The sequence below is a fragment of the Coccinella septempunctata genome, chromosome 1 (genome assembly GCF_907165205.1).
Source record: "Coccinella septempunctata chromosome 1, icCocSept1.1, whole genome shotgun sequence".
Taxonomy (NCBI): Eukaryota; Metazoa; Arthropoda; class Insecta; order Coleoptera; family Coccinellidae; genus Coccinella; species Coccinella septempunctata.
Window position 1 is genome coordinate 22,697,609 of NC_058189.1, and position 13,165 is coordinate 22,710,773.

Genomic DNA, 13,165 nt, shown 5'->3' on the forward strand with positions numbered 1-13,165 from the left:
AAAAAAAGAAGAATGCAGTCAATTGGGGATTATAAACCATAATCTATAATCCTTGGTATGAAATTCGTCCATCCCTCCTTGCATGTAGCTAATTCTTCGCTTTGACACCATATTCTGAATAAGAGAAGAAATTATCCAACTGCAGTATTGAATGGGACATACAGCAGTGACCGTAGTGGAATTATCGTCATTGTGCCCATTTTGTGCTAATTTGTGCTGTATGTTACGAATTTTTTGCCTGTTCCGTTTCCGAGATATTTCAAGTTTTTAAAGTGTGTTACCAACTTGACGCTGTGAGCCACATGTGTAAAATGGTGAATTTTCTTCTTTCGAGAGATTGTGCTAATTTATGCCGTATTTCATAAATCTTGTGCCTGTTCAGTTCTCGAGATATTTCAGGTTTTGTTTGTGAGGAGCGTCAAGTTGTTGACATACCAGTCGAATTTTGGTATCGAAATATTCTCGGTATTTTGTACTTATTCTGTTCTAATTTATGACGTATAAAGATTTTGCATGCCTGCAGGTTTATCGAAGACCTTGCCATATCCATAGTAATATCTACATATCAATTAAAAAAAGTGATATTCTACTTCAATTTTGTTTTTATTTGTAATTAACGTGTCTCGGCAATTAGGCCATTGACACATGGTACAGAGTTCTATTCATCTAGGTAGTACAGACATTAATGTTTACAAAGAAAGGGTATCTACAGAAAAGGAAATAATTTTAGATACATTGATTATATGTGATTGTACAGTTGGCATTCTTTCAAAAATTTCGATGTTGCTTCAATTTGCGTTGCTGAGTTGAGGTTGTCCTTTAAATTTTCTTTGAGTCCCATTCGACGACGGATTTCATCATAATGTGGACAGCGAGATAGAAGGTGTTCAACAGTTAAACGAGTTTCTCGACAGTATTCGCATATAGAATGTTCTTCTGATGACATCAAGTAGCCGTGTGTAAGCCTGGTGTGTGCTATTCTTAGTCTCCCAATTACTATTTTGTCCTTTCTATTGAGACTGATTTTTATCGGGGAATCGATTTCAGGTTGGATTGGAATTCAACTTTATTGTCGCCTTTAGGTCTGAGTGCAACTGAAAGTTTGTGATGGGAAGATCAGAGGATCGTGCCAGTTTCGCGGATTGGTCTGCAACTTCTTTTGCTTTTATACCCACATGAGATGGTATCCAAATTATGGTCGTAGAGATGTTTTTGTTGGTTTTCAGTATATGGCATCGTTCCTGAATTTTTTGTATTAGCGGGTTATTAGAATAGATGCTGGATATCGACTGAATTTATGATAATGAGTCTGTGAATATTGCAATATGTTGGCCTGGCGTCATGGTGCTGAATAGAGACTTGTAGATTTCGAACAGTTCACCAGTATGAATGCTGCTGGTAGGTGGAAGTTTGTAGGATATTGTAGGGTTATTGTGTTCGTTAACTATCGAGCATGCAACTCCGTATTTATTTTTAGATGTGTCGGTGTAAAATTCCTCATCGAATTTCTCCTTGGTTTTCAATTCAAGGAAATGTTGTTTTAGAATTGCACCATGAGTTTCCTGTTTATTGTATCTATGTAGGACTGTATTTAGCATCGGTTGGTGTCTGGACCAGGGAGCATGTTTTGAGTAGATCATTGGCACTAATGAGTTAAGATTTATGGACTCTGAGTGCTGCTGGACCATCTGTGGAATTGAGAGTAGCGTCATAGGTTTTATAGTGGTTGGGTATTTCGATGTTTTCATCAGATCATGTGCTGGATGGTTTGGCATAGCAGACATCTTCAAAGCATACGAAAGGAGAGTTTGCTGTCGATGAAGGTTCAGTGGCATTTTTTGTGCTTCTACATGGAGGCTCTCTGATGGGCTTGATCGGAAAGCTCCAAGGATGATGCGAAATGCTGTATTGGGTACGGTATTCACTAGATTCAGATTTGTTCTGCATGACGTGGAATAGAGAATGTTGCCATATTCCAGTTTTGATCGAATTACTGATCTGTAGATTCTCAGCAAGATTTCTTCATCGCATCCCCAGTAATGATGAGATGAGGTTCGAAGGATGTTCATACTTTTCATGCATTCGCCTTTAACGTTTTTGATATGTTGAGTCCAGGTAAGTCTTTGATCTAAGGTCATTCCTAGGTATTTTAGATGGTCAACTACTTCTAGAGGTAGGTCGTTAATTGTAAGGTGGCGTGGGACAGTTTGATGTCTTCTAGTAAAGCGAATAACTTTTGATTTTGATGGGGAGAAGTTGAAACCGATGTTTCCCGCCCAAGCAGTAATGCCATCGAGAGCATTTTGTAACAGTTTGCATGTACTGTTTGTGTTTTTACCTGTACAGAACAGGAGCAGGTCGTCAGCATATAGAACTAGTTTTATTGGGGCTTTGATAACGTTGCATATGTCATTGATGGCTAACAAGAACAGGGTGACGCTTAGTACGGAGCCCTGGGGAATGCCATTTTGGGTGGTGTAAGAAGCTGACATTTCACCATTTACTTTCACTTTGAAATTTCTGTCGGTTAGGAAGTTCTCCAGAAAAAGGAATATTTTGCCACTAAGGTTTTTGTTTTTTAATTTAGACAAGATAGTTTCACGACTTGTGGTGTCAAATGCACTTTCTATATCGATTAGGTCTTGTTGATTTGCGAAGGCATTCGCGATTTCTGTTTGTAGTAAGACAAGGTTGTCTGTGGGGTTACGTTTCTGCCTGAAGCCTGATTGTGTGGAGTACAGAAGGTTATTTTTCTCAAGGTGCCACATAAGTCGTTGGTTAACCATTTTTTCTAAAATTTTACACAATGGGAATAATATGAGATTGCTTCCATTGGGTGGAAAACTGATGATTGTCCAAATGTCATTATATATTTCTAGGAGTTTGTTCAATGTTTCTGGATGTAGTTGTTTGAGAAATATCATAGGAATGTTGTCTGGGCCTGCTGCTGTGTTCTTCATGGAAAATAATGCCAAGTTGAGTTCTTGTATGGTAAAGGAATCATTTATAGAGTTTTCGGGATCGTTTATTGTATTTGGTTTTTCATCTTCGAGGTGTGTTAATGTTTTTGAAGTAACTGTTTTATCGTAGTAGTGTTTTGCTAGTATATTTGCCATGTCTTGGCTATTCGTGATTGGTTCATTGTTATCTCCTAGTATGGAGGGTATTTTGTAGTTTGTGTTGTGCCCTTTTATTTGTTTTATTTTCATCCAAATTTGGTTCGACGGTGTGCTCGAGGAGATTGTGCTGACGTATTTCATCCAGGATTCACGCTTACTCTGTTTCAAAACTCTCTTAGAGACTGCTCTACATTTTGTGAAATTTATTAAATCCTCTTGGTTTCGGGTTCATCGGTATCTGTTCAGGGCACATTTAATAATAATAATAATAATAATAATAATAATATAGTTTATTCTGTGAAATACAGGTATAAACAGTAATCACGGAGGCGTGAGCCTGTACGTGATTTGAGTAAAATACATGCATAATAAGAATAGCCAATATTTAAACTCAACATAAATTTCAATGTGACTAAGAATGAAGTTACATTTAGGATCTAACACAAATACAAGCAGAGATAGGACATTATGATGGAATGCATCGTGATCAAAAGATGTTTATTCAAGTAATAGTTGGAGTCATGCTCATGTGGAGGTTTCTGAACTAGGTATGGGCAAAAGATAAACCGTGGATTGAATCTGGTGTTGTCAATAAACTAGAAAAATTCTTTATAGGGGGTTACTAACAGAATTGAAATATCTTCTTCCTTTTTCAATCACCCAGCTCCTCAATTTATTTTTTCGTGTTTTGGGATTTATTATCATTTTTAATCCCTCGGGAACTGTAGCGTAAAGACGTGGGGTCAGGTAAGAGAAACTTCTTTGGCCAATGCGTTTTTCAGCTCTTGGTGTGAGATACTGATTGATCTTATTTCTTGTCTCATAAGTATATTCTGTTGTTCGAATCTCAATTTTTCTTGAACTTATATCGGATAATATCTTCATCACGAACAGCTGATGAGGATTCATAATTTTAAAGATTTTATACAAATCATCCGATGGAAATGATAGCGGTTTTCCGTAGATTACACGAAGCAACCACTTCTGAATTATTTCAACTCTCCTCAGGTGGCAATTATAGGCTCCACCCCATCCGATTATTCCATACATCATCTGAGACTGACATAAGGCTATATATAACGTCTTCAAATTTGCAACGCTAAGGTAATTTTTCAGGTATTTAAATTTCGAGAGTAAACGCCTTACTTAGTTTTCCCACCAAAATGTCTATGTGCTTATTCCATCTCAGGTGTCTGTCGATTGTAACTCCAAGATATTTTATATAATTCGCTTCAGGAATGGATGTATACCTGTCAATTACAAGATTTCCCATATGTGGAAGACCTGATTCGTAGGATGAAAACGGTAAATACATTGTTTTTTCAATATTCATGGAAAGTTTATTTTGTTCGAACCACTTTTTCATTTCAAAAAGGTCTTTTTCAGTCATTTCTTTGAGTTTTTCCCACGTATCATCTTCATATACTATCACGGTGTCGTCCGCAAAGCTAATGGCTTCTCCTTTATGTCTCATTAAAAGTAAGTTGTTCAAGTATATAAGAAATAATATTGGTCCCAACACCGTTCCCTGGGGTACTCCATACGTGACAATCTTTGGTGTGCTTATTTGTTCGCCTATTTTAACACTCTGTGTCCTATTTGTTAAATTACTTTTCATTAACTTATAGGCTTTTCCTCGAAATCCACAAGAGTAAAATTTCTCTAGCTGCTTTTGATGCGATACGGTGTCGAAAGCTTTCTTGAGGTCTATGAAAACACATAGACCTACTTTGTCACTATCTAACCAGCTATATATCTTTTCCATAAGCTTTTTTATTGCATCCTCAGTAGACTTACCCTTCTTGAATCCAAATTGGTTTTCAGATAAAATCTTATTTTTATCTAAAAATTTCAGAAAACGAACTTTGATCAATTTTTCTAATACTTTGGCCACGTTTGAAATTAAACATATCGGTCTATAGTTCGAGATGACAGCTCTGTCTCCTCATTTGTACATTGGCTTGATGATACCAATTTTCAGAATATCTGGGAATTGACCAGTTTCGAAACAAATATTGGCTAGTAACATCATTGGTTGCGCTATCTTTTCACAAATGTTTTTCGAAAATTCTGCCCTAATACCATCATCACCTGGAGCTCCCCTACTTTTTAATTCTGAAATAATTTCTTTTATGATAACCTTCAGTATCGTTCCAAATTTCAATAAGAAATAGCTAGCATCGGTCAAGGAACCAAATCAAAGAATACTATTCCTTCAGCGACGTTTCGGCACCTTTATTGGGCCTTCTTCAGGCTACAAATAGAGAAAAACTCATAAAAAACAAAACAATATACAAATATAAAATTACAATGATTAAAAATAAACATGAAAACAATAAAATGAAATATTATGAAATAACAGGTCGACAAGAACAATTAAAGATGGTCAATTATGACTAAACATCAGAATGTGAACAGACATGTGAATAAAACTACGAAAAAGCACCAAAAAAGGCCATTCCACAAACTCACCATCGGAATACAAGAAAAAATTAAAAAATTGAATCTTTCATTAAAGAAAATCGTCTGCAACATAAAATAAGCATTTAGGTATAACAAGGATCAAAATCATCGATGTACACAGAATCAACACGGCTCGCACACAATGGAGATATCCGAGAGTCAACTGAACCCCAACATCACAAAAACAGCATCTACACATGACAAACCACGAGAACAATTTTCAAACGTACAGTGGCGGATCCAACGTGTTTCAACGATTTCATTTTAACTTAATTTTTTGAATCAAATTTGAATAAACAACACTCAAGGAGCCAATATCCGAACGGAAATTAACTGCATTAGGATGTTTATTAATATAGATCATTTCATTGAACCCCCGCCTAAACCAATTAGACTCCCGATTTAAAACGTCAACATTCTCAAAATCAAAACTATGCCCAAGTGATAGAGCATGACAAGCCAGTGCAGTTGACTCCTTTCTATTCTCACAGTCACGTCTATGTTGTGCCGTTCTATGTCCCAAATATTGGCTCGTTTGACCCACATAACAAGCATCACAATCCTTACAATTTACTCTGTAAACTACTCCCGAACATTTCTGTCTGGAATCCTTATCTTTAACTTTAGAAAATAAAGAACGTACCGTTTTCTTATAGTAATACACAACCTGATTAGTGCCCCGCCTCATGATGCCCTTCATCCTCTCCGACAACCCCCGTACATAAAGCAGCCTACAAAAAACAACATTACCCTCACCTTGGCTAATTGCAGCAGAATCGTGTGGTTCTCTACGACTCGATGAGTTAAAAATCTTTTTTACTAAGTACTTCGGGTAGCCATTCCTTAATAACAACGATGTTTGTTCGTCAAAATTTTTCTTGTGAAAGGATACATGTGATAAGTTGAGGACCTTATGTTTGATTGATTTAACAATAGTGACCTTCTGCAATCTGGCATGTGAGGATTCAAAATGTAATAACCTACCAGATGAAATGGGTTTACGGTAAAGGTCGGTTATAATCTTATTGTCCTTCTTAATCAAAAGAACATCCAGAAACGGGATCACTCCATCAGTCTCCAACTCATGAGTAAACTTAATATCATCATCAAAGGAATTAAAAATGTCCAGAACACATTGAACAGAATCTTCAGGGATAGACATAATAACATCGTCCACATACACATAGACAAAAGGGACTTGAAAATTTATCTTGGACAGAACAAATGTTATAATCTTGTCCATAATCATTTCTGCAAGGATGGGGGAAGCTGGATTTCCCATTGCTGAACCTCTGATCTGGGAGAAAAAGGTACCATTATATGAACAATAACTGTTTTGAAATATAAATTTAATTATTTGTTTCAATGTATCAACAGAAAACTGAACATGTGTTTTCAAATCATCCCAGTGTTCATCAATGAGATCAAAAACTAATCTCTGTGGGATATTTGTAAACAACGATACCACATCAAAATTGACAAACACAAACCCATCCGGTATAGTAACATGCTGTAAGTCAGACACCAATGTATAAGAATTCTTAATGGAATGTGTGAACTTAAATCTAATCTTACTTAAAATGTTAACAACAAATTTCGAAATATTATATGTGGGCGAACCACAACAAGAGATTACAGGTCTTAGTGGTCTATCAATTTTGTGTATTTTCACCAATCCATAAATTTTCGGAGGTACAGAACTGTATTGTTTCATACATCTCGCTTCTATATCACTCAAAAAACCATCATTATGTAATTTACCGATTAATTTATTACTATCAGACTGAATTTTATTGGTAGGATCTCGTTTTAATTTCCTGTAAGTGGATGTGTCAGATAATAAACGCGACATTTTTTCATCATATTCACTCCTCGACAAGACAACAGTTTTATTACCCTTATCAGAATTTAAAATCAACAAATCAGGATTGGTCTTAAGAAAATATTTTTTTTTGCTGAACCAAGACAATAGTGTTCTACCATATCCACCAGAAAATCTACCAGATCTCAAATTTCTATAAAAATTCTGTACAATATTACACAACGTTAGCCTTACACTATTCTTAACATCAGACAACAACTGGCTTTGATTTACATAGGATTCAATATCACCCAAAATGTCCATCAATGGAAAATCAGTCAAGTTATACGGTAACGAAAATTTGGGTCCCAAAGATAAAATCTTTCCTACACAATCAGGTATCAACATATTTGTACAATTTGTCAACCACGAAGACTGTGTGGCAATATCATAATCATCAATTTCAGACAACAACTTCTGAAACTTTCCGATATTATCTCTCCTAATCTTAGCTAATGATCTGTCAAAAAAAAAAAAAAACTCATCGAGTCGTAGAGAACCACACGATTCTGCTGCAATTAGCCAAGGTGAGGGTATTGTTGTTTTTTGTAGGCTGCTTTATGTACGGGGGTTGTCGGAGAGGATGAAGGGCATCATGAGGCGGGGCACTAATCAGGTTGTGTATTACTATAAGAAAACGGTACGTTCTTTATTTTCTAAAGAACGTACCGTTTTCTTATAGTAATACACAACCTGATTAGTGCCCCGCCTCATGATGCCCTTCATTCTTTATTTTCTAATCACATTCCGAGTCAATCGCTTGACAGGAGAAGACGTGCTACAGTGCTCCTAGTGCTATAAAAGAGAAAGCGGACGAGAAAGTCACAGTGCCGTAAAAGTGAAAGCGGAGGTGAAAGTGCTCACTAACAAAGCTACGGAATATTTGATTCCGTCTGTGGAGTTTTTGTAGGTTCTATATTTGTTATCGGAATTTTAATTCGTTAAAATTTTCAAAGTTGGTGTTCATCCTAAGTGTCCAGAGGATTTTTTTTTCTCGTTGGTACTGCAGAAAACATCAGGTGAGCTTATTTTTCGTATCTTTCTTTCTGATTTTTCTCATAGCGTAGAGAATTCTTGATGAGCCGTTTTGTTTTTATGCATGAGATACATTTTTCTTTTGTCTTGAAAAATTTTATTTCCAATTTCTTTGAGTAGCAAAGTAATTAGTAATTAGATTCTAAAATGTCTGACCATTCGGACTGCGATTCCGTAATGGAAGAAGACGCGCCAGAACACGATATTTTGAGAGAGGAGAACGCAAGTTTGAAAGCGAGGGTGAATGAGTTAGATAGATGTGTATCTAGCTTAGTTGCTGAGATTAAAAATCTCAGGGAGAGGCTCGAGTTGCAGGAGGGAAATAAGGAAAGTCCTTACTCCAAAGCACTCAAGAAGAACATTATTTTGAAAAATGTCCAAGAAGTGAACTTACCGGTTCAAAAACAGAAGATGGAGGTGGTCAAAACCCCTCAAACCAAAATTTCCCCACCCACCAAAAGAGTGAGAAAGGATAGCTCCTCATCCAATGAAGATACAAACAAGAAAAGAGTCTTGGAAACCCCAGCCCAAGAGAAAACCACTCCAGTGGAGAGAAAAGAAAAAATCCCCCCAGTTACCCTGAGAGGTACGTCCGAATGGACGTCAATTTCCAACGCGTTAATGCGAAACGGAATAAATTACAGCAGAGCGACTACTGTGAAGGACGGAATTAGGGTCGTCCCACAAACCCCACAAGATCATCGAAGGATGACTGAATTTCTCCACAAAATCAACAGAGAGTTTTACACTCTCCAACGAGAAGAGGAGAAGAAAATTTACGCGGTAGTGAGATACCTACCGCTGGATGCAGATATCCCGACGATACTTGACGACCTCAAGGATCAAGGGATCGTCGATGCTGAGGTCATAAGGATGACCTCAAATATAACTAAGAGGCCGATGCCCTTATTGCTGGTTAAATTATTAACGATGGCTATCTGTAAAACTTGTCAACACTTCATATCAAGAAGGGTGCCGGGTGTTGTTTGTGCTGGTTTTTGTGGCGCTTCTTATAATGCCAACGGAACATGTTGTGATATCAAGAAAAGCCAGTTATCTGTTATCAATGGATTGCCCGGCGCTGGATGGAGATGCCCATCATGTAGAAATGAGTCATCGTGTTCGCGGGATTCTCGTCCGTGTCAACAGTCTCTCGGGAATCCTTCACGTGAGGATGGCGCGGCAGGCTGCGGCGATGAGGTGGAGATCGGATCCCGCCCGGGTCCGGTACAGTCTCCCGTCACTTCGATATGTGCAAGCGACATGAATGATCGAGCGGATGCTGATCGTTCTGCCCAGGAAGGCAAAGCTTCCTGATTGGCCAACTGACTAAGGAGGTAAAGGGATTAAAAAGATCCGTAAATTTTTGCTCTGACAAAATTAGCGACTTCGAAGAGAAGCTGCTTCATTTCAATGAAGCGATTGCCACAATTTCTAAATTAGAAAAAGAAAATGAAGTTTTGAAGAAGCAGGTTACCACCCTCAGTTCTAGGCTGGACGGTATGGAGCGATTCAACCGTCTGAACAATCTCGAAATACAGAACGTCCCTATTCGACACAATGAGAATCTGGTTGAGACGGTGTCAACCATTGGATCTTCCATAAATGTTCAGGTTGACCCTGATTCTATTGATTTTGTCGCTAGAGTTCCCACTAGCTTCAAGAACAAACCAAAAAATATTGTAGTGCGGTTTATTTCCAGGTCTAAGCGCGATGATTTTCTCGCTGCATATAAGAGAAAGCGTCTTTCCGAAAACGCAACTGCTGCTGGATTATCGGTTGATGGTATAGCAGACAGACTATATATTAATGAGCATTTAACACTGTCCGATAAAATGATTTTCAAGGAAGCCCGTTCAACTGCCAAAATCAAAGGGTATAAGTACGTTTGGACCCAGAACGGAAATGTGCTTGTTCGCAAGGATGACTCATCCAAAATAATACATATTTCTTCCGAGTCTGCCTTAACGCGATTGTAATTCGACTTCTCTATTCTTGGACTTTAATGTGTTTATTATTTTTTTTTTTTTGAGAGATAGTTAGTTGTACTGATGGTGCTTACTGCATATTATCAAAACGTCCGTGGATTAAGAACTAAACTGAATGAGTTTAAGTTGAATGCAGTTGCTAGTGATCATGACATAATTTTCATTACGGAAACGTGGCTGAATGATAACATTTATGACAGTGAGGTTGTTGATACTGGACAATATTCAATCTTCCGAAGAGATCGGTCTTCAGCACTTAGTGTAAAGAAGGACGGAGGTGGAGTTTTCGTCGCGATAAAGAGTTATCTCAAGCCGTCGTTGGTGTGTGAATTTCAGAGTGAGGCTGAGGATGTGTGGGTGAAACTCTCTCTAAATAATATGAAAATTTTACTTTGTTGCGTTTACATTCCTCCAGGGAATGTGGATGCTGCTCTTTATTTTTCAACTAAACTGTTTCACATCAAACAAAAATTATCCAATCACCTTGTAATTATTGTGGGTGATTTCAATCTGTCAGATATATCTTGGGTGAAGAGTCACTCATGTGGTGGACTTGAAGCGGTCAATGTCACTCCCAGAAGTGAGGATCTTATTGATAGTTTTTCATTTCTTGAACTTATTCAGTTTAATGCGGTACCAAATTGTAATGGAAGAGTTCTTGACTTAATTCTATGTAATAATTACCTAATTAGTAATGTTCAAAAATGTGACGTTCCCCTGATTCCTGAAGATAGATTTCATCCATCAATTGAATTTTCATTCGACATTAAGAATTTTACATGCGTAAAGAATGTTGGGGTTTTCTATGTTCATAACCACAGACGCGCAGACTATGACCTCATAAGGCACTCTCTTGGTGATATTCCGTGGGAACATTTGTTGTGTAATGAAGATGTAAATATTGATGTTGATATTGTTTACGAAATTCTTTATGATGTTATTCAGCTTTGTGTGCCGAAGATCAGAAAGAATAGAAGATTTCCATCATACTTCTCCTATGAGACTATTGAATTGATAAAACGTAAGAGGAAATTCCATAAAAAGTGGAAAATATATCATAATATATCCGATCAGCTTGAATTTAGGACTCTACGCTCTAGATGCAAATATTCAGTCAAACAAGATTTCGAAAACTATAAAGATTCAATTGAGTCTGATTTGTTGAATAATCCAAAAAAATTCTTTGATTTTGTCTCTTCTAAGAATAAGTTTTCCACCTATCCTAACTCTATGTCGTTGAATGATGAAACCGCAACTGGAGCTCATGAAATAAGTAATCTCTTTGCTAAATTTTTCGAAAGTGTTTATGTACAATCGAACAGCAATATTGATGATGATAGCGACCGGTACAGTCAATTCAGTACATGTTATCTAAGTCATATTACTTTAGCAAGAGATGATGTGGAGGCTGCGCTCAGAGGATTGAATGTTCGGAAAGGTTCAGGGCCGGATTTAATTCCTGGTTGCTTTGTTCAAGCTTGCAGTGTACAATTATCGTATCCTTTGACAATCATCTTTAACAAATCGCTGGAAAGTGGAGTTTTCCCGAACCGATGGAAGGTAGCCTCCATTACCCCCATATTTAAATCCGGCAGTAGAGATCAGATTTAGAACTACAGACCAATTAGCAAGCTGTGTATCTTCGAGAGGATATTCGAAACATTGATTTATCCACATTTGTTTCATTTGGTAAAAACTCAGATCATTCCTGAACAGCACGGTTTTGTTAAGGGTCGCTCAATAGAAACAAATTTGGTATCTTTCGTTGAGTATTTGCAGGAGAACCTTGATTGTGGAATTCAGGTGGACTGCATATATACTGATTTCAGCAAAGCCTTTGATAGGATAAGTACTCAAAAATTGTTTTCCAGACTGCTGGCGGTTGGGGTTTGCGGCTCGCTTCTTCGATGGTTTGAATCATATTTACTTAATCGGTCACAGTACGTTTCTATAGAAGGTTTTAAATCCAGGTATTTCATGTCAACTTCTGGTGTTCCTCAGGGTTCCCAATTAGGTCCCCTACTCTTCGTTATTTACATTAATAACATAATAAACTGTTTTAAAACCTGTCAAATCTTACTTTTTGCTGACGATCTAAAAATATTCTTCCGAATCAGAGGTGAGCACGACTGCCAGTTTCTGCAGGATGATTTAAATGCTTTCATGCGTTTTTGTGAGACAGGGGGTCTCTACTTGAACCTAGCAAAATGTCAGGTAATTTCCTATACTAGGAATTTAAATATCTTTTCATATCAGTACATGTTGCATGATGTCATCTTAAAGCGGTCATCACACGTGAGGGATCTGGGAGTAACATTTGACTCAAAGTTGAAATTTGATATACATGTTGATTGTGTTGTCACTTCATGCAATAGAATGCTAGGATTTATACTGAGGCAGAGTAGATGCTTCTCTAACTGCAGAGCAATCATCTGTCTTTATTTTGCTTATGTTTTCAATAAATTGAACTTCGCATCTATTGTATGGAATCCATGTTATTTGGTGTATATTAATCGTCTTGAAAAGGTTCAACGTAGATTCTTGAGATTTTTAGGATTTAAGTGTAATATGAATTTGAGTCGGGGGGATCCTGAAAATTACAATAGAAGATTGCGATATTTCAATATGATCAGGCTTGAGGATCGCAGATGTATTGGTGACATCATATTCCTTCGGAAATTGATGAATGGGGACCTGGA

General features: G+C 37.2%; 1 long non-coding RNA gene across 1 annotated transcript; it reads right to left on the reverse strand.

The window, feature by feature from the left end:
* Positions 1-5,327: 5,327 nt before the first annotated feature.
* LOC123319518 lies at positions 5,328-5,762 on the reverse strand. The gene is made up of 2 exons (XR_006538501.1): positions 5,592-5,762; positions 5,328-5,373 (listed from the first exon to the last, which is right to left on the reverse strand). It is a non-coding gene; the product is annotated as an uncharacterized LOC123319518 (long non-coding RNA).
* Between the last annotated feature and the right edge of the window lie 7,403 nt (positions 5,763-13,165).